The sequence below is a fragment of the Phyllostomus discolor genome, chromosome 5 (genome assembly GCF_004126475.2).
Source record: "Phyllostomus discolor isolate MPI-MPIP mPhyDis1 chromosome 5, mPhyDis1.pri.v3, whole genome shotgun sequence".
Lineage (NCBI taxonomy): Eukaryota > Metazoa > Chordata > Mammalia > Chiroptera > Phyllostomidae > Phyllostomus > Phyllostomus discolor.
This window is the reverse complement of record NC_040907.2, coordinates 82,166,656-82,194,636: the sequence shown is the minus strand read 5'-3', so window position 1 is coordinate 82,194,636 and position 27,981 is coordinate 82,166,656. Positions and strand designations below refer to the sequence as shown.

General features: G+C 38.0%; 1 protein-coding gene across 5 annotated transcripts in view; it reads left to right on the top strand.

Moving 5' to 3' along the window:
* The window catches only part of RNF182 (ring finger protein 182), a 65,739-nt gene that overhangs the window by 21,887 nt on the left and 15,871 nt on the right, over positions 1-27,981 (top strand). The window contains exons 1-2 of one of the 5 annotated variants that reach the window (XM_036026484.1): positions 11,130-11,239; positions 20,293-20,370. The exons of 2 other annotated variants lie outside the window; for them this stretch is intronic. The gene's annotated coding sequence lies outside the window, so the exon portion shown is untranslated. Of the gene's footprint in view, positions 1-11,129; positions 11,240-20,292; positions 20,371-27,981 lie in introns of those variants that run through there. 2 more of the 5 variants (XM_036026485.1, XM_036026487.1) reach the window with 2 other exon arrangements.

The window sequence follows — 27,981 nt, the reverse complement described above, 5'->3', positions numbered from 1 at the left end:
GAAAGTTTTAAATTTTGAATACAATTACATTAAGTATAGACCTACTCAGATTGTTCCGTTCCTTCTTGCATTGATTTTGATAGATTGTGTTTTTTCAAGGAATTTGGTTATTTTATTAAATTTTCAAATTTGCCAGTGAAAGTCGATAATACAGTCCTCTTTTTCTTTTAAAGTTTGTGGCATCTGAGTAGTGTCTCCTTTTTCATTCCTGATGTTGACAATTTGTGCTTTTATTCCCCTTGATTAGTCTTGCATAGAGTTTATCAAGTTTATTCTTTCAGTGAGACTATTTTGACTTTGTTGGTTTTTCTTTTTTTTTTTTTTGCTATTGTATGCTTATTTTCTAATTCATTAATTTCTGTTCTTGGTTTATCCTTTTCAAATGTTTTTTGCTTCAATTAACTATTCTTTTTCTAACTTTGGGGAATGATACTTATGTTCTTGAGTTTCAGTTTGCTTTTCTAATTATACAAACATAGCTCTGCTCCATGAAGCCATGGCTTTAATAGCATCTTACAAATTGAGATGTTATATCTTAATTTTTCTGCTCAAAGTATTTTAAAATGGCCATTATACCTTTTTCTTTGACCTATAGGTTATTTAAATACTTACTGCTTAATTTCCAATTATTTGGAATATTCTAATGATTATTAAATTATTTTTTAGCTTAATCCCATTGTTACCAAATAACACGTTGTGAAGATTTTAGTGTTTTGATATTTTTGAGAATTGTTTTATGGAGTGACTATGGTCATTTTTGGTAAATGATACATTACACTTGAATAGACTGTACAGTGTATTCTGTAATTACTGGTGCAGTGTTCTGTACATGTAGATTTAATAAAATTTATTAATTATATTAATCAAAGTTCCTGTCAATTTTTTTTACCTATTTATTCTGTCAGTTACTGAGAAAGGTAAACTAAATCTCTCACAGTGATGACAAATTTTTCTGTTTCTTTTTAATTTTACCAGTTTTTTCAAATATGTTTTGAAGATATATTATTAGATACATACAAATATATAATTGTTATATCTTCTTGTTGTATTGGAACCGTTTGTTATAATTAAATGCCTCTCTTTAGTAGTAGTAGTGGTTCTTGACTTACAGTCTATTTGCCTGATAATAGCATTGACAAGGCTTCCTTTGGTTAGTGTTTTCATGGTATATCTTCTTTAAAATTTTGACTTCTAGGACTTTTGAGTTGTTTCTTTTATAAGCCACATGTAGTTGGTTTTTTCCTTTTAAATTATATTTTACTGATTATGCTCTTACAATTGTCACAATGTTTTCTCCCTTTTCCCCCTTCTACCCAGCACCCCATACCCCTCAGGCAATCCCCCACCACAGTTCATGTCCATTGATTATACTTATGTGTTGTTTAGCTACTCCATTTCCTATGCTGTACTTTGCATCCCTATGGCTGTTCTGTGACTGCCAATTTGTACTTCTTAATCCCCTCCTCACCTCTTCACCCACTCCCCTTAACCACCCTCCCATCTGGCAACTATCACAGTACTCTTTATATCCACGCTTCTGTCTCTGTTCCTTCTGTTTGCTTCATTTGTTTTTTAGATTTGATTGTTGATAGATATGTATTTATTACCATCTTATTGTTCATAATTTTGATGTTTTTCTTAAATAAGTCTTTTTAACATTTCATATAGTAATGATTTGGTGATGATGAACTTTAGTTTTTAGTTTTTTCTTGTCTGGAAAGGTCTTTGTCTGCCCTTCAATTTTAAATGATAGCTTTACTGGGCAGAGCAATCTTGGCTGTAGGTCCCTGCTTTCATGACTTTGAATATTTCTTACCAATCCCTTCTAACCTGCAAAGTGTCCTTTGAGAAATCATCTGACAGTCTTATGGGAACTCCCCTGTAGGTAACTAACTATTTTTCTCTTGCTGCTTTTAAGATTCTCTCTTTGTATTTACCTTTGGCATTCTAATTAGGATGTGTCTTGGTGTGGGCCTCTGTATCCAACTTGTTTGGGACTCTCTGTGCTTCCTGGACTTGTATGTCTATTTCCTTCACCAGATTGGGGAAGTCTTCTTTCATAATTTTTTCAAATTAATTTACAATTTCTTATTCTTTCTCTTCTCCTGGCTCCCCTATGATGTGAATGTTAGTACCCTTGAAGTTGTTCCAGAGGCTCCTTACACTATCCTCATTTTTTTAGAATCCGTTTTCTTCTTATTGTTCTGATTGGTAGTTTTTGTTTCCTTATGTTCCATATCATTGCTTTGATTCTCGGCTTGATCCATTCTAGTGTTGATTCCATGTGAGTTGTTTTTTATTTCCATTAGTATATCCTTCATTTCCCCCTGGGTCTTTTTTATGCCGTTGTGGTACTCACTAAGTTTCTTGAGTATCCTTATACCCAGGGTAATGAATTGTGTATCTGATAACTTCCTCATCTCCATTTTATATAGTTCTTTTTCTGGAGTTTTGATCTGTTGTTTAATTGGGTCATGTTTCTTTTTTTGCCTTATTTTGGCAGCCTCCCTGTGTTTGTTTCTTTGTATTTGGCAGAGCTGCTATGACTCTGTCTTGATAGTGTTGCCTAATATAATAGGTGTCCTGTAGGATTCAGTGGCACAGACTCCCCTATCGCCCAAGCTGGGTACTCAAGGTGTTCCCTCTGTGTGGGCTCAATACACTCTGCTCTTGGTAGTTGAGCCTTGATTGCTTTTGGCAGGTCCATGGGAGGAATGTACCCAAGCCAGTCAGGTGCAAGGACTGGCTGTGACTACTGATACCAACCTCCACCCTCCATGGAGGATCAGCTGTGCAGGGGCCTAGTGGTGTTTGAATATGGTCTGTATCTGTCCACTCAGTGTGCAGGTTCTGGGGTTTCCTGGGGTGGTGCAGGCCAGGGTCAGCCCCAACCAACCTGTGTTCTGCCTGGGGCTATCCTGCGTGAGCTACAAAACAATATGTGGAACTAGGGAAATTCTACTTAGTGTTTATCAATAACTAAGAGACTAAACTTTTGTATAAAAGGAAGATGAACAGACCTGAATGTTAGTATATTATTGGCCTTTTGAAGACTTTCTTTGAACCAGTTAGTTCTTTATTATTTCTTACAATAAAATCAATTAAATATTAAATACACTTTATAAAAATTTAATAATGACTTTTAGTGTAGATCTTTATTTGTATTTTTAGAAAATTAAGACCAACTTTATTTGAATTTATTATTAGAAAAACAAAATATAACTTAATTCACTACTGTCAAGTTATTTTCTTAGTTTTAGTGAAATGACACAGAATGCTTTATTTTTAACTGCACTTGATCTTAGCCAAAGAATGCTTAATTTTTTGCTAGTTTCTTTAGGGTTTAGTACTTTTAATTATAACATAGAAAGTAAAAATTCTTGAAAATGGTTTTTACAAAAATTATTAAGTTAAGATTTATCAATTGTAACAAATGTACCACCTGGTGAGTTACGTTGATAATGTGGGGGACTAAGCATATGTGCGAGAGTATATGGGAAATCTTTGTACTTTCCTCTAAATTTTTTTGTGAATCTTAAAGTGCTCTAAAAAAGTTGTGTTTAGAGAAATTATTAGACCCTCAGAAGTTACATTGTCAATAACACAGGGCAAACAAGGGTATTTTCTCATGTACCAGTGTTATCCTGATATATCATTACAGAAACCTTTTAATTATTAATTCTAAATTATTAAGCTAAATATGATAGGTTCTGTTTTTCTATATACCACTGTAGTAAATAATCAATATTATGATGAACTATAAATGCCTTACCTGTATGTTTTTGAGGCAGGCAGTGATTTGAGTTTATATAAGCTCAAAAGTTGAGTCTATAGCATTTAAAATTTTTGTTGTTCAAGGTATTAAGTTTATGAATATTTATAGTACACTGAAAAATAAAAGAGGAAAATCAATGATTTTTAAAGAACATATGGAAGAAGCCTTTTTTTGGTCTTTGTTTTTTCCTGAAATTCTGATTTGGTAGATTAGTATAGATACAAAATATGCCTTAATAGAATTATAAATATTTAATTATACTAGGGGACACTAATGGCTACCTTATAGATGTTTAAATAGTGAAAGTTTTTAAATTATAAAGTACTGTATAATTTGATTCATCCAAATATAACATAACCAGTAACAGATATATAGCAAACCCTAGATAAAATTACAGAATGCTATATAATGTAAGACATTGTTAGTAGGGCCATGGAGCTCATTTCTGCTTCACAGTCCATAGAGAAATAGGACTTTTTATAGCAAATAGGTTATGCTACTGGAGAAGAGAATATTGAGATTCAGGAACTGTTTACCACCAGTGCTTATCTCACTGCCTCATGACTGCGTGTTTGTGTGTGTGCCTGTCCTGGTCATTAGATTGTGAGCTCTGTGAGGAAGGTGATAGCATCTTGCTCATTGATACGGTGCCTGGCACGTGGGAGGTATTCGGTAAGTGTTGAGTAAGGGAGTAATGTTAAAGAAAGTGTTTGCCCCAGATGCTTTAAAAAATGGTAGGTTTTACTCAGTGCTACTGCAGTGGTGGGGAGAGACTTCAGTGTAAATTGAATTCAAAGCCACCGAAACAAAAGGCCAGAGGCCTTTTAGATCCTGGGGTGTGCTAAAGGAAAGGTACTAAAGGTTGTTAGGAGTTGGTCTCTGTGGTTAGGCAGTCTGGGTTTGTTCCTTGGCACTTACCTGGAGGAGAAACAAACTTCTCATATCCTTAGGTCAGAAAGTAGTTCTGCACTTTGGAACTAGGTGCCCACTGGAACTATGCTCTTAACCTGCCAAGACCTGGGAGACAGGAGAGCTATCTTCCGGATGTTTGCATTTCAAAGAGGTGACTCCCAGGTTCTTGAGGAAACATTTCTGGTTGGTAGAAGAGTGACATCTCAAAGGGGCAAGGAAAGGATTTATAGTCGCAAGCTTTTTAGAGTACATGCTCTAAGAAAAAGGAAGGTCAGTGGCTTATAGTCAGGTTTTGGTTGTAACAAACAGTAAATTCTTTTGGAGCATCGAGCTGTCTCAGGCAGGCATTTTAGGGAACTAGGCCATCTTTCTAGGAACATGGCCTTGAGCTAATAGAAATTATGTTAGTGTTTAAGTCTCAGTGTGGGAGGAGGGTGAAATCAATTGTGCTGAAAGTTACAGTTCTTACAGGCGAAAGTCAAGGCCTAGTTGAGTAGAGGGTTCAGAGGAGCCTGATTAACGTTTCATCAAGGAGAGAGTCTGTCAATAACACAGGGCAAGCAAGGGTGTTTTGTGAATGGAAACTCCGGATGAAACCAGAAATGGGGTTAATATCAGTGATACCTAGAAGACTTTAAAGTCCAGAACTGGCTAGGGGAAAAGGAATTAATATTTGTTTAATCAGGCACATTATATCTTTTATTCTTCTAACAACCCTGTGAGGTTAGTGCTATCTTCATATTACATCAAGAGACAGAGGCTCTGACATTTTAAATAACACAATCAGGGTTATATAGTTGGTGATTGGTGGAGATGGAACTCAAACCCAGATCTTTTTTTTTTATTTCAAAGTGGCATCCTCTGATCAACAACAATTCATGTTAATATTGTTATATGTTTTCTTTTCTTAAAAGTAAATTACATTAACAACAGTTAGTGTAGATAGATTAGTTACTTATTCTGTGCCAGACCCTAAGAAGAAAATTTAACAAGGCTTTATCCACACTGAATAGTGAGAAAGTAAGAGTGTTACTAGTGCTTTGCTTTGCCAGGATGTAAATGCTCAGTTGTCATTTGAATTCCTGCTAACACCACAATGCATATGGAAAGCTGCTCCTAATCATAAATCCCTGTAAGGCTGAACAGGAAGGTCTTTAACCATTAAGTCCAGAATCTTAATTTCTCTGAAGAAAAAGCCATGACCCAGAAAGGTTAAATGATTTCCCCAAGTGATATTTCCTCGAGATCCTGGAGCCTGCTTATTAGAGAGAGCTGGGATTTGTTTAACTAAAAACAATTGTGTGCCAATCTGAGGATTTACCTTCAAATGTTGTTATCACAGTATATGTTTATTAAATGTCAAACTGCCAGTGTTGCCATTGTATATTTTTAGAAAATAGCCTTAAAAGATGAAATTGCCCATAGGTGGTGATGACAGTGACTTAACAGTGTCCCTGGTAGTCCCATCAGGTGATTTAACAGAACTCCGTTGTCAAACACTTCTGTCTCAATCTGCCAAATCTCCTTTAAGTTACTTCCACACTGTAGCTTAGGCAAAAATAAAGTGACAGCAACATGACAACAAAAAATAACAGATCTAAAGAAGTAAATACAACTTTAGAATTTTTTGATTAAGTGTGACCACTACAGTATTTTTTGATTAAGTGTGACCACTACAGTATTTTTAAAATGTCAAAGGAGTACCACTTCTTTTCCTATGTTAGAACCTATTAACTTACGCTATTTTGAGTGTTAAATAGTAAGTTGGGTTTTGTGTCCTTTATTGTTTTATCCCTATTATTGCTATGCCTGCATTTCATGTTGATAGTTTTCCTGTGCTTTTTTTCAGTAATAAAATAACCCATTAAAAATTGTAGTAAGAACACTTAATATGAGATATACTCTCTTAACAGTTTTATGTGTATAGTGCCATATTGTTGATATAGGTTCAGTGTTGTTAAGCGCATCTCTAGAACTTACTCATCTTGCTTAACTGAAACTTTCTGCCTGCTGATTAGCAACTCCTCATTCCTCCTTCACCCTCCCCCTGGCAACCACCATTCCACTCTGATTCTGTGAGTTTGACTACTTTAGATACTTCATGTAAGTGGAATTATCTTTCTGTGACTGGCTTATTTCACTTAGCATAATGTCCTCAAGGTTTATCCATATTGTTGACAGTGACAGGATTTCCTTATTTATGACTGAATAATGTTCCATTGTGTATACATGTATATACCATATTTTCTTTATTCATTTGCTGAAGGGCATTTTGTAGTTTCCATACCTTGGCTACTGTGAATAGTGCTGCAATGAACATGAGAATGCTAATATTACTTTGAGATCTGGATTTCAATTCTTTTGGATAAATACCCAGAAGTAGGATTGCTGGATCAATTGATAATTCTATTCTTAATTTTCTGAGGAACATCCAAAATGTTTTCCATAGTGCTGCAGCATTTTGCATTCCTACCAACAGTGTGCAGGGGTTGCAGTTTCTTTACATCCTTTCCAAAACTTGAAACTTTATGATTTTTTTGATAGTACATTAAAAGTAACAGATATGAAAGGATATCTTAATTGTCATTTTCAATTTCTTGATGATTAGTGATGAACATTTTTTCATATACTAGTTGGCCATCTGTATGTCTTCTTTGATGAAATTTCTATTTAATTCTTTAGCCCATTTTTAAACAGGATCATGTAGTTTCTGCTATTGAGTTGTAGTAGATTGGGGCTGTCAGAGTACGTCACAGAAGTAGAGGACCCGTGAGGGGTAGAGTAGAGGCAGGATCCAGTGTCTCGTATTCATCAAGCCACAGAATAGACAATAGGAAACCTCTGGATTATAAGATGGGGTAAGTCAGGGACTTCCAGTCAAGATGGCAGCATAGGCAGACATGGGTCACCTCTTCACACAACCACATCGAAATTACAACTAGAATATAGAACAATCATCACTCAGAACCATCAGAAATTGAGTTGAATGAAAATCTGACAACTGCAGAATTAAAGAAACCACATCCATACAATCTGGTAGGAGAGGTGCAGATGCAGAACAGGCTGGTCCCTCATTCATGTGTGGTGGATTAGAATTCGGGGGGATATCCTAGGAGTGAGGAATCCCAGCCCCACACCAGATAACCCCAGCCCAGGCTTCCAGTGCCAGAAAAATAGATCCCCACAACTTCTGGCTACAAAAACCAGCAGGGATTAAGTCAGTGAAGAAACTTCTGGAGCCCCAAGCAGATCCTCTTGAAGAACCCACACATGGACTCACCTACTCACACTAACTCCCACTGAGCTCCAGCACTGGATAAGCAGCTTGAAAGGCACCAGTAGTGTACAGGGAGAAACTGAATAGTCTGGCATCAAGGTGAACAGAGGCAATTGTTGCTTTTCTAAACCCTCCCCCCAACAGAGCTGGCAAGCTGGTACCATATATGAGATTCTATTCAACCTGTCTAAACACAGTTTGACCCCTCACCTCAGAAATCCCCAGAGGTAGGCTCTGTCCTACCCAATTTATAGGTGTACCCAAGCTGCTTTTCCATATAAATGACTGGTCTTGGCTCATGCTTCACAGCTTCCTAATTCCTCTCAAATAAGTAACAGCTGGCCTCAGTGAGCTTCAGGCCTGGCACTCTAGCAGTAGCTGGCTTGGGAATCTCCAAGCCCAGCTCAAGTAGCAGCCATCTCAGATTGCTGCTACTTGTAGCTCAGGCAGGGTGGCCCTGAGAAAACACAGATGACAGCTGACCTTGGTCTGTACCAGCTGGAAAACTGCAGGGCCAGTGCACACAGTGAACAGCTACAGACCATGTCAGAGAACCACTTCCCCTATCCTGAACAGCAGATCGTCCACAGAGGGCAAGATGTTGGTGGTCAGTGGTCACAGAGAGTCCTTGCACCTGACTGGCCTAGGTAAATCCCTCCCATTGATCTGCCAACAGCAACCAAGGGTCAACTATAAGAGGAGGGTGTACTCAGTCCACCAAAGGGCATACCCAGCTTGGATGATAGAGGAGGCTGTGCCACTGGACCCTACTGGACACTACTACTCCATTAGGCCATGCTACCAAGACAGAGTCAAAGCAGCTCTACCTAATACAAAGAAACAAATGCAGGGAGGCTGCCAACATGCAGCAACACAGAAACATGACCCAAATAAAAGAACAGAGCAAAACTCCAGAAAAAGCGCTAAGTGAAATGAAGCCAAGTAATCTATCAGATGTAGAGTTCAAAAACACTGGTTATAAGGATGCTCAGGGAACTCAGTGAGGACCTCAGCAGCATAAGACCCAGTCAGAAATGAAGGATACACTAATCAAATAACAATTTCCATGGAAACAACAGTAAAGTGGATGAAACTGAGAAAGCAATGATATGGAACATAAGGAAGCAAAAAATAACCAATCAGAACAACAGGAGGAAAAAAGAATAGAAAAATATGAGGATAATATAAGCAGTCTCTGGGCCAACTTCAAGGGGTCCAATCATAGAAGTGCCAGAAGGAGAAGAAGAAAGAGCAAGAAATTGTAAATTCATTTGAAAAATTATGAAAGAAAACTTCCCTAATTTAGTGAAGGAAATAGATGTGCAAGTCCAGCAAACAGAGAGAGTCTCAAACAAGATGGATGCAAAGAGGCCCACTCCAAGATACATTATAATTAAATGCCAAAAGTTAAAGATAAAGAGAACCTCAAAAGCAGCAAGAAAAAAACAGTTAGTTACCTACAGGGGAGTTCTCAAAGGACACTTTGCAGGCTAGAAGGATTGGCTAGAAGTATTCAAAGTGGTGAAAAAGAGGGACCTACAGCCAAAATTGTTTTAGCAGCAAAGCTATCGTTTAGGATTGAAGGGCAGATAAAGAACTTCCCAGACAAGAAAAAACTAAAAACTAAAGTTCACCAAACCATTGTTATATGAAATGTAAAAGGGGCTTATTTAAGAAAAAGATCAAAACTATGAACTATAATGTGGCAAAAAACACATATTTATCAACAATTGAACCAAAAAACAAACTAAGCAAGCAGGAAGAACAGAGGCAGAATCGTGGATACAAAGAGTATTTTTATGATTGCCAGATGGGAGGGTGGTTAAGGGGAGTGGGTAAAAAGGTGAGGAGGGGTTTAAGAAGTATAAACTGGTAGTCACAGAATAGCCATGGGGATGTAAAGTACAGTATAGGAAATGGAGTAGCTAAAGAACTTATACCCATGACCCATGACCTGATTAATGGTAAGGGGACTGCCTGAGGGAGTGGGGGTGGGTATTGGTGGTGGGAGACAAATGGGCAAAACCAGGAAAACTATAATAGCATCATCAATAAAATATAATTAAAATTTTAAAAAATAAGATGGAGGAGAGGTAGGAGGAAAAGGTAGAAAACTACTTGAACAACAACAACAACAAAACGTTAAAAAAAATAAGATGGAGTAAGTCAGAGCCACTTAGAGAATGGAGATCTATTGTGTAGGACAGAAAATGTAGAATATCAGGATAGGTGAACATGTTACAGAAAAATTTTCAGGGGTGGGAATGAGGAGCACAGGAGGGTGTAGCTCCCCCTTCTGTCCATTTCCTTGGCATCCTTCTCTTGCACCAAGTACTGTCATAGCTGAGTTACTTACTGGGCTGTACCTCCCAACTGTGCCTTCCTTGAAGATAATATTGACAGCACCTAGCGATTGTTCAATAAATATTTGGTTAATCAGTAGATGTACATGGTAGATGGGCAGGGGCAGAAACTAGACATCCATGAGCACAAAATGTTGAAAGTAAGCTTTCCAACAAAAGCTTTGCTAATGGTTTTTATTTTTGTATTTTTATTATGGAAAAACTTGAAACATCTTTAAAAGTAGAGAAGATGGTAGAATGAATTCCTTTTACTTAATCACTCAGCCTTAACAATGATCAACATATGTCTAATCTTGCTTCATTTATCTGCCCACCTCCCCTTGGATTATTTTAAACAAAACCCAGATGTTGAATTATTTCATCTTTGAATACATCAGTATGTATCTTTAAAAGAATGAAGGGACTTGCTTTAAAAAATATATAACCACAACACTATTAGCACACCAGAAAATAGTCCAATTATTCCTTATTGTCATCAAATGTCTGCTCAGTATTCATATTTCCCTGGTTGTCTTGTAAATTTTTTGTGTAGCTGATGTGTCTGAATCAGAATCCAAATAAGGACTACAGATGCATTTAGTTGATAAATCTCTTAGGCTTCTTTTAATTTAAAGGTTCACCTTTTTTTCTTTCCTTGGAACTTATTTATTGAAGAAATCAGATCCTTTGCCTGTAGAATTTCCCATTGTGAATTTTTACCAATTGTGCCCCCATGGTGTAGTTTAATTTGCTTTTCCGTCCTTTATATTTCCTAGAAACTGGTAATTAGAGCCAGAGCTTTGATCAGATTTTTCTTTTTTTTTTTTGTCAAGAAGACTTCAGAGGTGGCATGTGTACTTCCTGTTGCACGGAATGAGGGAGACACAACACCTCATCCCCCTCCTTGTCAGGTTGTTTGACCAGGAAGCACAGGTATTGTCAGCCTGTTGCCTCCATTATAAACTTCCCCATCTGCTTTTTGCTTAATGTGTTTTGGCAACCATTGATAGTTGCTACCTAGATCAGGGGTCGGCAAACTTTTTTTGTAGAGGGCCAGACAGTGAATATATTTCAGCTTTGCAGGCCAAATGGCCTCTGTCGATGTAGTGCAGGAGCAGCCTCAGGCAGTCTGTAAAAGAATGGGCATGGCTGCATTCCTGCAAAACTTCACTTAGCAGATCAGGTTTGATCTGCTGGCCATTATTGGCCAGGTCCTACCTAGTCAATTATTTCACTAGGGGATACAAAATAATATAATTCTATTACCCTTTCTTTCTTTATTAATTAAAACGCATCTATAAAGAAGAATTTTTGTCTTTTCAATTATTTGGTTACTCTAAGGAACTTTCTGTAAAGGAAAGACAGGATAAAGGCTTGAGTCTTGCCCTTTATTTCTTATCCATTTTCAGAATGAGGTGGTTTCCTACCATCTCCCAAAGATGATGTTTGTTTTTAAAGTATCATTGTGATGTTATGGGTTTTAAACATATTTGAGGTTTCAGCCTTCCTACACACACAGGGGAGACCTGTGGTTGGTGTCTGTCACCTGTTACTCTGCAGCTGTGTGGCACTGCTGAGGCATCACTAACTCCATGGCAGAAGTCTCAGTTGTAGTTATAGAATAAACCAGAGGTCTTTGTCTGCAGCTCCAAAATCCATGACGCTACAGTTTTCATTTTATTAGGTAAAAAATAATTAACATTTTTCAAATTTGGAAATTAGATTCTTTCTCACAATTTTACATATTTTTAAATCTATGTACTTAATGTACTTCTTTTGGTCATGACTAGGTTTTGTTGTTAATCAAAATTGACATTAAAATATTCATAGTGCAATATTATTTTGTTAGCCTACAACCTGAAATTTGATTAGTATCCTTTGGTTTTCATTAGTGCCGGTGGGAAAAAAAATGGGCATATCTGAAGAGCTCAAACTTAACATTATACATACCAAAATGTTTTCTTATTTATTATCCATATTTGACTTAAATCAGTTGACTATTCTAATGTTCCTCCTTGCTTCTTTTCTCTAGTATTTTAACTGTTCAAATTCATTGTTAGCATTTTCTCTCTGACGTGGCTGAACTTTCATTCTAAACCAATTCTAGTCTGTCTTCCCCTTACACATCTGTGGTTATGTGTGGTCTCCTCTGAGTGTTTTTTTATTTTTAAAATAAATTTGTTGGGGTGACATTGGTTAATAAGATCATATAGGTTTCAAGTGTACATTTCTGTGATACATGATCTGTATATTGCATTGTGTGTCTACCACCCAAAGAAAATAATCTTTTCTCACCATATTTGGCCCTCTTTACCCTTTACTACTCCCCCTTCCCTCTGGTAACCACCATACTATGAGTTTCAGTTTTATAGCCCACACGAGTGAAGTTGTATAGTTCTTAGTTTTTTCTGACTGACTTATTTTACTTGCATGATAGTCTCAATGTCCATCCATGTTGTCACAAATGGCAGTATTTCATCTTTCCTTATGGCCGTGTAGTATTCCATTGTACATATGTACCCCATCTTCTTTATACAGTCCTCTGTTGAAGGACACTTAGGTTGTTTCCATGTCTTGGCCGCTGTGAATAATGTTGCAGGGAACATAGGGGTACATATATCTTTGTGAATAAATGTTTTTAAATTTGGGGGGTAGATGCCCAGAAGAGGGATTGCTGGGTCATATGGTAACTTTATTCTTAATTTGTTGAGGAACCGCCAGACTGTTTTCCATAGTGGCTGCACCAGTTTACCCTCCCACCAGCAGTGAATGAGGGTTCCATTTTCTCTACAACCTCTCCAACACTTGTTTTTACTTGTCTTGTTGATAGTAGAAGAAAACATAGGTACTAAACTTTAGGGACTTTGGTCTTAGAGAAGGTTTTATGAATTTGACCCCAAAGGCAAGGGAAGTAAAGGCAAAAATAAATGAATGTGACTATATCAAACTAAAAAGTTTCTGCACAGCAAAAGACACTGTCAGCAAAACAGAGAGGCAACCAACTGAATGGGAGATGATATTTGCAAACAACAGCTCCAACAAGGGATTAATACCCAAAATATATGAAGAACTCATATGACTCAACACCAAACAAACAATCCAATTAAAAAATGGGCAGAGGGCCTGAACAGACACTTCTCCCCAAGAAGACATACAGATGTCCAACAGATAAATGGAAAGATGCTCAGCTTCACTATCAGGGAAATGCAAATCAAAACTACAATGAGCTATCACCTCACACCTGTTAGAATGGCTATTATCCTCTAAGTGTTTCTATCATTGACCTAGTTGGTGCTTTTGACACCTCCTTGTCACCCCTTTCTTTTCTTGGCTTTAAAGATGACTTTGACTTCTTTTTTAATCCTCTTGATGTTTAAACTTTGACTTTTTCTTTCTAACGACTGGAAATAAAATCTAAGAGAAAAGAGTACATCATGTTCTTCAAGTACCTTTTAAATGTATTCATGTCACCCAGTGAGCACCTGGTTACTGGCTGAGAAAAGATTTTGAAGTCCTGTTTAAAGCCCTTGAAAAGAGGTCTTCTATTTTTACCTTCTTGCTGCACCCTGTCCCTGCTTTGGCCCAGTACCTGCTGGCTCTCCTTTGCTTCAGACTATTCTGTGGCATTCTTTGTCTGTTTAATATATCTTGTCCCACTACAAGTTCCCTTTGTTCCCAGGCAGATATTCCAGACTAATTCTGACCATCTTCAGGGATATTGGCAGTTGAGCTTTTTTTTCTCAACCATAAAATGAGGAGGAATTTTTAAAAATAACTTAAAAGCTTCCTAAACCCACATTTTCTGGGCTGATAAGAAAGGAAACAGGGCTCTTCTGGGTTTGCCTCTAGAACATGAGAGTGTTTAGTATGTCTGTCACACAACAAAATCACTTACCCTTAATAAGTAATAAATATAAAATTATCTTTCCTAACAGTGTGCTGCTTTTCTTACACAGATACCATTTTTATCTCATTAAAAATATATTGCAGCTTTGTTCTCCTAATCTTCATGGTTGAGTATGTCAATCAATAGTGTCACATTATGTGGCTGTGTTGCAAAGAGACACATTAAGATGAGTCTGAAATGCCTATTGAGAAAAGTCATTCAGGGCAAATAAATTCAATAACATGTATCTATATTTCTGTTTCTCCTTGTCAAGCTTGGATTAGGGCATATAGTAAATGTGGTAGAATTTAGAAAGTGATTTTTTTCCTTTTTGGAAAAAAGAGAGGGAGAGAAATATCTATGTGAAAGAGAAAAAAATCGATTGGTTTCCTCTTGCATGTGCTCCAACCAGGGACCAAGCCTATACAATCCATACATATGCCCTGACCAGGAATTGAACCAGTGACCTTTCGCTTTGTGGGATCATAGTATGGCTAAACCAACTGAGCCATACCAGTCAGGACATATAAAAATAACATCTTTCTAGCTCTTACTGTAGTTATAATTTTGAGGAGGCTGTGAGTATTGAAATATAGTAATGGTGACTGTTTTTCTCAATATAAGGGAACATTCAGAGAAAATATAAAAGCCTTACATACAAAAATATACCCTCAACTTGATATCTAGACATTTACACAGAAACAATCCTATAGGGATTGTAGTCTATGAATTTTATTAATGGATATGTTTGATGAGCCTAAACCTGTGGTTAATGTGGACAAATATTTATGAATATTGGGAATTCTCAATGATGAAGAAAGAGAATTTATTCATTTGTTCAACATATATTGAGAAGTTCCTAGATGCTATGAGTTATGTATCTTTTTTAAGTATATTTTATTATGATTATGCTATTACACTTGTCCCAATTTTTTTCTCCCCTTTATCTCTTTTCCACCCTGTACCCTCCACCTTCCAACAGCATTCTCCCTACCTTAAACCTTAGTTCATGTCCATGGATCATACATATTAGTTCTTTGGCCTTTACATTCCCTATACTATTCTTAACCTCCCCCTGTATATTCTGTACCTACCACTTATACTTCTTATTCCCTTTACCTTTCCCACCCTCGTTCTCCCCATCCCCATCCCTATTGATAACTCTCCATGTGATCTCCATTTCTGTGATTCTGTTCCTGTTCTAGTAGTTTGCTTAGTTTTTGTTTTTTAGGTTCAGTTGTTTATAGTTATGAGTTTTTGGTCATTTTACCGTTCATAGTTTTGATCTTCTATTTCTTAGATAAATCCCTTTAACATTTCATAAATAAGGGTTTGGTAATGGTGAACTCCTTTAACTTTACCTTATCTGGGAAGCTCTCCATCTGCTCTTTCATTCTAAATGGAAGCTTTGCTGGATAGAGTCATCTTGGATGTAGGTCCACCTTGCATGGCTTTGAATATTTCTTTCCAGAGCCTTCTTGCCTGCAGTTTTTTTGAGAAATCAGCTGATAGTCTTATGGGAACTCCTTTGTAGGTAACTGTCTCCTTTCCTCTTGCTGCTTTTAAGATTTTCTTCTTATCTTTGATCTTGGGTTACTTAATTATGATGTGCCTTGGTGTGTTCCTCCTTGGGTGCAATTTCTTTGGGACTATCTGGGCTTCTTGGACTTCCTGGAAGTCTCTTTCCTTTGCCAGATTGGGGAAGTTCTCCTTCATTATGTTTTCAAATAAGTTTTCAATTTCTTGCTCTTACTCTTCTCTTCCTGGCACCCCTATGATTTGGATATTGGAATATGTAAAGTTTTTCTGGGGTTTCTAAGCCCCTCCTTATTTTTTTGAATTCTTGTTTCTTCATTCTGTTCTGGTTGGATACTTACTTCTTCCTTTTGTTCCAATTCATTGTTTTGAGTCCCAGTTTCCTTCCCTTCTCTGTTGGTTCCCTGTACATCTTCCTTTATTTCACTTTGCACAGCCTTCATTGCTTCCTTCATTTTTGTGACTGATCTCAATCAATTCTGTGAGCATCCTGATTACCAGTGTTTTGAACCCCGCATCAGATAGGTTCTCTATCTCCTTGTTGCTTAGTTCTTCTTCTGGAGTTTTATTCTGTTCTTTCATTTGGGCCATATTTCATCCTCTCAGCACACCTGTTAAGTTATAAGAGGCGGAGCCTTAGGTATTCACCAGGGTGGAGCAACCCTCTTTGCTGCCTTGTGGCTCAGTCTGTGGGGGAGGTGTCAGAGAGGGAATAATGCCTCTGGCTTGCTCTGCTCTTGCCCCACTTTCCCACAAACTCTCCTGTGACACTGGGAGATTCTCCCACCTTTGCAACCCCCACAGCATTTTACAGGTAGAGGTTTTGAGTCTTTAGTCTCTTGGTCAGCCAGCCTTGTGTTGCCTGCCTGGTCCTCCAGTAGCTGCCTTGCTGTGCATCTGCTTTGCCCCTCCTACCAGTCTGGATGAGTGCTTATTTAATTCCTTGGTTGTTGGAGTTCCATGAAATTTTATTTCCTGGCAGTTCTGGTTGTTTATTGTTTTTAAATTGGTTGTTATCCTTCTTTTGGTTGTGTGAGGAAGCAAAGCATTTCTGCCTATGCCTCCATCTTGGCCAGAATCCCCTATGTATCTTTTTACAGACTTTATTTTATGGTTAAAGATTTCTTGGGAAGTTTGACTGATCAGAATCAATATTTTTTATGGAAGTTATGGAGTATTATATTTATAATTCAAAAACCTACATTAAAAATGTATAGTATTCAAGAATATTTATCAAGACAAAGTACTGATTTTCACACACTAAGAAGGGCGTGGTGTGCCATCACAGACTAGTGGAGATAGGAGGACTCTTGGAGATGGTTCAGTGTATTTATTTATAGAGCAAGTAATTAATGAGTATTCACTCTGTGCTTGCTTATGATAAGTGCTTGTGCTACAGGGTAAACAAAATGTCAAGGGCTCTTGTATTCTTTTTTATTTTTAATCCTCACCTGAGGATATGTTTATTGATTTTAAAGAGAGAAGAAGAAGTAGGGGAAAGATAGAGAGAGGGAGAGAGAGAAGCATTGATGTGAGAGAGGTTGTCTCCCCAATGCACCCTGACTAGGGATCAAACCCAAAACCCATGTACGTGCACTGACAGGGAATTGAACTCACGCCTTTTGGTGTACAGGATTGTGCCCTGACCAGCTAGCCACCTGGCCAGGGCAATGTCTCTTGTATTCTTATAATGTATATTCTAGTAATAGAAATTGAGAACAAACTAATTAGTTAAACACTGCTAGTGGAAATTGGTTGAAGAAAGTAGAAAGGTGCTGTAACTGAAAATAAATGTTAAAGGATTTTAAAAGTAAAGTAATTGGGGAGAACCTGCTTGAGGATTTTATATTGAAATTGAGATCTATGAGAAGGAATGTGCTCTGTAAGGATATTTCATATCGAGCAAACAACCTAAAGCAGGAAGGAGTTTGGACTGTTTATGGAACTTAGTAAAGGCCTCTGTGATGGGAAGGTGACATGGACAGTGGTTCAAGATGGTAGTAGAAGGGTGGAAGGGGCCAGATTGTACAGTACCTTGCTGTATGGAGTTTGAATTTTAATCTCTATGTAATGGAAAACTATTAAACAATGATGTATTCTCATTTTTGTTTTTAGAAACCATTTTTGGCTGTGGGAAACAAAATATTTGGTAGTGGGGCAAGATTAGAAGCAGTAAGATAGGTTAGGAGGCAGTTTTGCAATGGACAGGGTCGAAGGCCAGATGTTGGAAGACTGGAGATGCATTTTGGAGGCAGAAATGACTGGAATTGCCAGTGGATCAGGTATGAGGAGTGGGACACAGTGTGGATGACTCCTAGGTTTTGACCTGAAAAACTGAGAGAATGGTGGTGCCTTTGTCATGACGGGGAAAACATGTTGGGTGAGGTTAGAGGTGAGAATTAAGACATGTCTTAGACTTCAGGTAAATTTGAAATTAGACTTAAGGTAAATTAGAAGAATACAAATGGTGGTATCCAGTAGGCAGTCTGGAATGCAGAGGAGAGGTGTGAGCTGCACACACAGAGCTGGGGGAGTTGTCAGGTGGTATTTAAAGCTGTTGGAGTAAATGAGAGTCCATGGGCAAGAGTGCCAACAGAGAAGGAGCAGTGGTTCCAGACTAAGGGCTAGAGCGCCCCAGCATTTAGAGATTTGATGGAAGAGGAGCTGGCAGTGAACACTGAGAAAGAGTGGTCAGGAAGAGACCTGGAAAAGTGTGACAGCACGGAAGTGATGAGAAGAGAGGGTTTCAGGAGGAAGGGTGTTGCCATTGGGTAGAAAGCCCTGGGAGGAGAAATTGGGTGAGGGCAGGAAAGGATTCTTTTACCTTCATACTCAGCTTCTGCTATTAGAAATCTCATCTGATTTACCTTTGTATCCCCAGCATCTAGCTCATAGCCTGACACATACCAGCAAAGGCCTTAAGTAAATACTTTTTGAATGATTAAATGAAAGAGATCAAAAGAGGGTTACATCAGGAGTCTATCAAGAATTAAAATCCAACTGTTGCTCTTTTAAGTGAATTTCTGTAGAAGCCAAACATGACTTTCCTATCAATTAGCAATATACTGGTAAAAATATATTGAAGGTTTGTGATTTTAGTCGTGGATTTTGGGGTATATCATGTACTTTTTGACCTCCCCCCAACCAAAAAGTGGTTATATTGGTTTGGAAGAAGAGGGAACATTGGAGCGTGTGTGAGTGTGTGTGTGTACTGTTAGTTTTATTTAGTGAAATTGGCCTCAAAATAATTAACCTACTTCCACCTAATTTTGAAATTGTAGAAAAAGTGTAAAGCACCTGTGTTAGTTTCTTTAGAAATTTTATTCTTTTTTGATACGGTTACAGTTTTATTAAGCTTTGGCCAACGGAAATTATGGAGGAAGAAATTAGTAGGAAAGAGATTCGTCTACTGAGAAAGGACTCCGTCACTTTTAATGATGTAATTTGCAGCCTGTATTTCTATTAACCCTTGATCTCCTTCCAAGTAAAGAATAAGATACCAGGAAAACAATATAAACTTACAAGACTTATATGCAGTGGTACCCCACCAAAACCAACCAACCAACCAACCAACCAACCAACCAAACAACCAGTGAGTGTTCTAGGAACCCATCTGTATCAGTGTATCAACTGGCATTGTGAAAGGCTGCATTTGGCTTCTGTGATTTTTTTTGAAGACTCTTTCAATATATTTACCCATTTCATGATAGGTAATTTGTGAATGCGCTTGCCCACACTTCTGCTGAGTGTTCAGCAGTTTTGACCAAAAAAGGTATGACCTCTATGACCCACCTTCCCTAGTCACCCAATGTTGCCCTGAGCAACATTTTTGTTGTTTGTTTCGCCCTATGAAAAAAAGTCCTCAAAGGGAAACATTTTGTCCATGTGGAAGAGGTGAAACAAAATTCAGCAGAAGCTACTAAAAGTACCAAAATCTACAAGCTCAAAACTGTTTTGAGCAGTGGATAAAACATCTCAATAGGTGTATTGCATCAAATGGAAAGTACTTTGAAGGTGACTGAGGTTTAAACATGAAAGAATAAATATACAACTTTTATACATAAATTTCAGTTTTTTGGGGGTCTCTCCTTGTGCATTAGCTGTTAGTGCTCCATAGAGGTACAATTAGCAAGAAAAAATAATAAAATTTCCATTTTAATTCATCAGGTAGTGGAGATTATGATGTTTTGCAAAATTGGTAGATTATGCTTAATTTGGTCTGGGCTCTATCTATGGACAAAAAAATCTGTACCTTTTGATACTGTGCTCAATGCATATTATAATAGTTACTACCAGTTTAGAATGCTGATGTACTTTTAAAAAATCAATGGGTATATTTTTCTAAATTTCTAATAGCATCCATATAGTGCTTGTTTATGCAATATGTATATATATAGGTACACACACACACACACACACACACCCCTGTATGATTTCATCAAATTGTTGCAACAGTCTTGTGAAGCAGGTGTTATTTTTTAGTCCAGGACACGTAATCGTCATGTCAGAGCCAGGCCCCAGCTCTGGGTCTCCTGATTCCAGCTTCTATGTGCTTCCATTTCAGACTTCCTGCAAGTGATAGCCAGGTTCCTGCCTACACATCCAGGGCCCTGGGTTGCAGATGTGGATAACTATACATAGGGTGAGGAGTACCCGCTTTTTCTCCTTCCTTGCTGGATACTCATTGGTTTGAAATGAAAACTCCTGTCAAAAGATGCATGATAACTCCTTCCTCCATATACTCATATAATAGTGGCCTCTCATCCAAATTCAGTAGCCCAGAATTCTAGATCAATAACTTGACTGTATTCTAATTAACAACTATGATTCCCCACCAAATGAAATTGCTTGGTCTTGGAGGAGTGGTAATTTAAGAGATTTAATCTTTGAGGGAAGTTTTCTTGTAGGCACTCAATGCACTGCCAAGCAACCATTAAGGGTTATTGGTGTTAAAGGTTAAATTCATTTAGAGTCAGCTGTTAGTACTTTAAAATGAGTACTTGGCAGCTGTTGAGCCTATTATTTTAGGTTTTTTTAAATTAGAGCCCTTTTTTTTTACACTAAGAAGGATTATTTTTAATGAAAAGCCATAGCAAAAACCTGAATTCTGAGATTATCACACTATACAAAATTTCAAATATTGTTAATGTTCTCTAAGGGAGAGCTATGGTAATTGGGACTAAGATCAGCATATTATTGGTGACTAGTAATTATTAACAGTAATGTAAGTTTTTCACACTCTCACTGGAAACCAACTTACAAATCTTTGGATGGAAAAATGACTTTCTTGAGGGGATATGCCACATGTATGGTTTAAGCTCAATTTGAGACTCAGCTGTCATAAAGACTAAGATTTGGAGCAGAGGATTTTGTGAACGAGAGACTCGGCATTAGAGATAGGGCAAGTGTGTGTCATTTATCAATAGCTGAGCTTAAAAACCAATGTCCTGCCTTGATTATTCACAAAGAAGAATGATGGTAGAGATGCCAGATCCTCTCATACATTTTAGGAGAGTTATTAGTCAAAGAATTTAGGACATCGTAAAAATTGATGATCAAGAAATAAAAATGTTTGGAGAGTGATGTTCCATTTTGCACTAAAAAATTAAAGATAGAAGCAAACCTTTAGAATTATCTCTAAAAACAGTAACCACAGAGAATGAAAATGGTATTCCTTAATTTGTATCCATTTTTTCTTAGAGAGCACTTTAATATATATTGTCCCATCATGTAGAGAGCTATGTTAATAATTTTTATTTTCCAGAATGGGAAGAAGACCCAGGTAATGGGAATTGAAACTTGGCAGCTGTTGCTGTTTCATAAGGGTAAAATATAACCTGTCCTTTTAATGCCAAAGTGAAATGGTTGATGGACTCTGTGAGCACTATTCAGGCTCAATGAAACCTGTGTGAGACACACTTTGAAGGAACTAAACTTACCCTGACACATCTGAAATTAAGTTGTATTGACAGTAGTGGTACACAGGATAGAGCCCTGGACAGGCAAAAAACAGGATTACAGTGGCAGTTTAGTTCTTGACCTCCCTTTGTCCTGACTTCTTATGTAATCTTGGAAAAAAATGCTTACCTTCTGTGGGCATTTACACATTTATAAAATTGGAATTATATAGAATTATATTGCCCTTCACTATTGTGAAGGTATGCAGTGTTTCTAAAAAAAATTTTTTTAAATATATTTTATTGCTCTGGCTGGTGTGGCTCAAAGGATTGAGCACCGGACTGTGAAGCAAAGGGTTGCTGGTTCCATTCCCAATCAGGGCACATGCCTGTCTTGTAGGACAGGTTCCCCAGAGCAGGGCACATGAGAGGCAACCATATAACATTTCTCTCCCTCTCTTTCTCCTCTCTAAAAATAAATAAATAAAATCTTTAAAAATATATATTTTATTGATTATGCTATTGCAGTTGTTTCAATTTTCCTCTTTGCCCCCCTCTACTTAGTAACCCCCATTACCTCTGGCAGTCCTCCCCTTAGTTCATGTCCATGTGTCATGTGTACAAATTCTTTGGCTATTCCATTTCCTATACTATTCTTAACATCCCCACCTATTCTGTACCTACCAATTTGTACTTCTTAATCCCTGCACCTTTTCCCCCATTCCTCCCAATTGATAACCCTCCAAATGATCCCCATATCCATGATTCTGCTTCCAAGCTTATTTGATTAGTTTGCTTTTAGATACAATTGTTGATAGTTGTGAATTTATTGCCATTTTAATGTTCATAGTTTTGGTCTTCTTCTTATGCTTAAATAAGTCCCTTTAACATTTCATATAATAATGGCTTGGTGATGATGAATTCCTTTAGCTTTACCTTCTTTGGGAAACACATTATCTGCCCTTCAATTCTAAATGATAGCTTTGCTGGATAGAGTAATCTACGCTGTATGTAGGTCCTTGCTTTTCATCACTTTGAATATATCTTCCTAATCACTTCTAGTCTGCAAAGTTTCCTTTGAGAAATCAGCTGACAGTCTTATGGTAACTCCCCTGTAGGTAACTATCTGCTTTTCTCTCGCTGCTTTTAAGATTCTTTTTCTATCTTTAACCTTTGCCATTTTAATATGATGTGTCTTGGCATGGTCCTCTTTGCATCCATCTTGTTTGGAACTCTCTGTGCTTCCTGGACTTATATGTCTATTTCCTTTACCAAATTAGGGAAGTTTTCCTTTATTATTTTTTCAAATAAGTTTTCAATTTCTTGGTCTTTTTCTTCTCCTTCTGGCACCCCTATGATTTGAATGTTGGACCTCTTGAAGTTGTCCCAGAGGCTCCTTAGCCTGTCCTTGTTCTTTTGGATTATTTTTTTCTTATTGCCGTTCTGATAGAATGTTTTTCTCTTCCTTGCAAATTATTGATTTGATTCTTGGCTTCCTTCCCTTCATGGTTGATTTCCTGTAAATTTTTCTTTATTTCACATAGTATAACCTTCATTTCTCCCTTTGTCTTTTTTATGCTGTTGAAGTACCCAATGAGTTCCTTGAGAGTCCTAATAACCAGTGTTTAGAATTCTGCATCTGACAGATTGCTTATCTTCATTTTGTTTAGTTCTTTTTGTTCTGTTCTCTCATTTGGACCATATTTGTCCCCTCATTCTGGTAGCCTCCCTGGGTTCATTTCTTTTTTTTTTTTTAACAATTTTTAAAGGTTTTATTTATTTATTTTTTAGAGAGGGAAGGGAGGGAGAAAGAGAGAGAGAGAAACATTAATGTGTCGTTGCTGGGGGTCATGGCCTGCAACCCAGACATGTACCCTGACTGGGAATCGAACCTGTGACACTTTGGTTCGCAGCCTGTGCTCAATCCACTGAGCTACGCCAGCCAGGGCTGGGTTCATTTCTATGTATTAGGTAGAGCAGCCTTGACTCCTTATCTTAATAGCGTAGCCTATTGTAGAAAAATGCATTGGTAAGTTGCTTAGGGTGGAGTCTTTGGTAATTGCCTTGGCGGGGCAACCCGAGTGAACCAGATGGAGTCTAAATATGGTGTTGGGCTTTGTGGCTTTGTGTGGGGGAGGGCTCAGAAAGGGAACTGTTGCTGCTGCCTGGCCTCTGGAGTTTTGTCTGGGAGAAAGCTGTCCCTAGCATTCCCCCTGATGCCAGACACTTCAGTTTCTCCCCATATGCCACGGGTGCCCTTCCAGTTGCTGCCCCAGTGCTGGAGCTCAGAAGGAATGAGTCTGCATAAGTGTTATATCTGTTGCAGGCTTTTTATGAGGCCACACCTGAGAGTCCTACAGTTTTTTCTGCCATCTCTACCCCCACTGGTTTTCACAGCCAAAATTTATGGGGACCTATCTTCCTGGCATTGGAACCCTGTGCTGGGTGGCCTGGGGTGGGGGTGGGATCCCTCACTCCTGAGGTTTCCCTCCTGATTTTTATTGACTACACATAGGTGTGGGATTGCCCATTCAACATGTCCCTGTCTCTGTGTCTGCACCACTCCTACCCATTTGGACGAATGCGATTTCTTTAGTATCCTGGTTGTTGGACTTGCATACAGCTTGATTTTCTGATGGTTCTGAGGGATAGTTGTTTTGTAGTTGAGTTGTGATTTTTGCTGTGGTTGTGTGAGGAGACAAGCTGTGTTTACCTACAACTCCATCTTGACCAGAAGTATTCCTAAAAATTTTGAACACCTTAGAGAAACTCTCTTAATTAGCAGACATTACCATAATAGAAATGATAGAAATTATATACAGAAGAATATTCTAACACAAACAAAAATCACAAGAACTGCAAGGCTAGGCAGCTTCACAGTACATAAAATCTTCTGGGTAGGAATGATAGCCATTGATAAATGAAGAAAATAATTTATTTAGACAGAGATGAACTTTAGATTAGGTTGGAAAGGGGTAGTTTAACCTGATACAGTGTTTATCTATTGTCACAAAACAAACCACCATTAAAATGTAGTGGCTTAAAACAACAGCAATTTTATTTGCTCATGCTTCTGTGGATCAGCATTTTCTTCTGGGCTGAGTAGGGGTGATTCTTCAGCTGGTCTGTCTTCAGGTCATTCATTGAAATGGCTGAAGTCACTTGGTGATTCAAGCAAGGCTGGTTGGTCTGTGATGGTCTCACTCACATGGTGTTGGTGCTGGTGTTTGTAGGGCTTTTCCCTTCTTCCCTCCATCCCTCCCTCCTCCCTTTTTCTCTCTCTCTCTGCCTCTGTCTCTTCCCTTTCTCATCTTCAGGGAAGCTAACCTAGGCTTCTTCACACAGGTTCCAGAGAGCAGGAGCACAAGCTATAAGATTCCCTGCAGTGAGGGTTCAGAACTGCCAGAAAGTCACTTCAATTTTATTTTATTAGTCAAATTACGTCACAAGGCCAGCCTTGATTTAAGGGCTGGGAAAGCAGATTCCTCCACCTATTGAAGGGATGGATGGAAAATCATATTTCAAAGGCCATATAGGACTGTGGGGAGTTATTGCAGCCATATTTACAAACAGTCTACTGTATGTGGTGTGGGAAGGGCAAAGGATATTTAGGTAAAATGGTCTGGTAATAAATTTAAAATGGAAATAAAAGAGTTATATCACAAAAGGTGGTGAAGGAGAACCAAAACAGCCTAAGACTCAAGCAGAGAGACCCAAAACAGTCTGAGCCTTACTCTGTGTGTGTGTGTGTGTGTACATATACACACATTTTGAAATAGAAACATATGAAGAATTTTTATATAATGGCTTTTTGATAAAAGTTGTAAGTGCTAATACAACTCTGTGAATTAAAATATAGGACTTGAAAAATATTATTTAGGTAAGATAGCCAAAGGAAAAGTAAATGGGTTCTTGTACTCTTTTGTATCAAGTTTATGGCACTGAACATTAGTATCTGATGAGTCCTGGGGAAGGATCAGAATGCATTAGATACTATAAAGAGTTTGACCTAGAAGTCAGGGGAGTCCTGGGAGGAAAATTAAAAATCACCCCCCCCTTTGTATCTGAATGAGTGCGTGCTTGTGTATGTGTATCCATGTCCTGTTATAGACCAGTGAGAATATGGACACTTGGGCTGAGCCCTCCCTGTCTCGGAGGCTGGGAGAGTGCTGGAGAGACTCTGGAGCAGAATGTCTTCGCTCCTGGTGCCTTGGCAGAGCCCTGGTGCCTGCCTGCTGTCGTACTGTTAGATCACAGGAGCAGAGACTGTTGTGCTCCCACCACACATAGAACTGCAGTCATGTGGGCCCTCTAATACCTGAACCCCAGTAATATAACAAAAAGATATAATGGCACTACAGCCAAAGAGAGGATAGTCCATGAGAACAGATAGAACAGACAGAGGGGCAGCTGGAGACAGATGACAACCTGACAAAAAATAGTAAGAACACATAAGGGGATTTAAATACAGCACAAAAAGACTTCCTGGAGATGACATGCATGATCTTCCAGTCAAATGTTTTAGTAAATAAATTGAAGGAGGTGGTGAACATTCTCGAGACTTGAATTAGTAGCTTTGTCAGTCAAGTGGAAGAAGCTGAAAGCACAGAACAAAAATATAAAGGGATAGAGTCTGAGAAGATAGATCTAGGAAATATGTGAATAACAGGAGAGCCAGAGGAGAAAAAGAAACAGATGGAGGAAAGGCAATAATTAAAGTAACATAAAGTTTTTCTGAGCTTAAAAATTAAGACCAGTCTATAAATTCAAATGGTTCACCAAATTCCAGGCAAAGTTTATGAAAAAATGCATCTCTGTATATATTAGAAATGATCTTAAACTCTTAAGACTTAAAAGCAAAATCTTAGAAGCTTCCAGGCGGAGAGAATAAGCTACCTACCATTAAGAAATATTAGACTTGCAGTAGATTTCTCATGTGTGACCCAAGAAGCTAGAGATGATGGAGTAAATTCTGAAGACCGTGGAGACAAACATCCAGCAGCCTGAAACTCACATGCATAGCCAAGCTGCCATTTCCTTGTCAGAAGAGAACAGATTTACTGTTATGTTAGAAACCTACATCCCTTGAATACAGAATATTCTTTTATGGATTTTTTACAAAACTGGATCATATATCGGAACACCAAGAAGACCTTAAGGAATTTAAAGGAAAAGAGATTTTTTACAGATTTGGTTTTCTGATCAGAATCCACTAATATTAAAAATAAATAACAGAAGGTAATAAAAGAGAAACTTTATTATTTGGAAATTTAAAAATATTCTTTATAACTTTTGTATCAAAAGCAGAAACAAAAATCAATTTACAGGGTATCTAGAAGTCACCAAAAGGAGCACAATTTATTCCAAAAGCTATGGGATGAGTTAAAGCTGTAGTTAGTAGAAATTTTGCAGTCTTTTGATATTTTCATTATTTAAGAATAAAGACAAAGTACACTCATTTTGAAATGAGAAAAAAGTGACAAAACAAGCTAAGATACATTAGAAAGAGAGAGTAAAGACAAAAGCTGAAGTTAATGAAACAAAAAAATATAGAAAAGATAAATACAAACAATAGCTGGTTCTGACTTCCAGCCAAGATGGAGGCATAGGTAGATACACTTTGCATCCTTGAACAATCAAAAGGTCAACAACAAATTTAAAAACAAAAAATAACAGAACTGCCAGAATATGGAACTGTATGAAGTCCGACAACCAAGGAGTTAAAGAAGAAGCAATCATTCAGATTGGTAGGAGGGGCAGAGACGGATAGCCGGCATGGAGAAGACATGCAGCAAGGAAATGGCTGGAGGACTAGGCAGTGAGGGGGTGTCTGGTGGACTGGGTGGTCCCACATTTGTGTGCAGATAAACCAGGAGGAACAACTGGGGAACAAAGTGGATTGCACACCCCACGTTTCCAGCATAGGGAAATAAAGCCTCAAAACTGCTGACTCTAAAAACCATTGGGGGTTGCGGTGGTGGGAGATACTCTCAGCCTCACAGGAGAATTAACTGGAGAGACCCATGGGGTCCTAGAACATACACAAACTCACCCACCTAGGAATCAGCACCAGAAGGGCCCAAATTGCTTATGCATAGCGGGGGAAGTGACTGAAAGCTGGCAGAGAGCTGAGCAAGTAGCATGTTCCCTCTGGGACACTTCTCCCACATACAGCACCACAAAGCAGCAACGTGGGTTGCCCACCTTGGCAAATACCTAAGTCTCTACCCCTTAATACATAATAGGCATGCTGAGACAAGAAAAAATGACCCAAATAAAAGAATAGATCAAAGCTCCAAAAATAGAACTAAATGACGAAGAGATAGCCAACCTATCAGATGCAGAGTTGAAACACT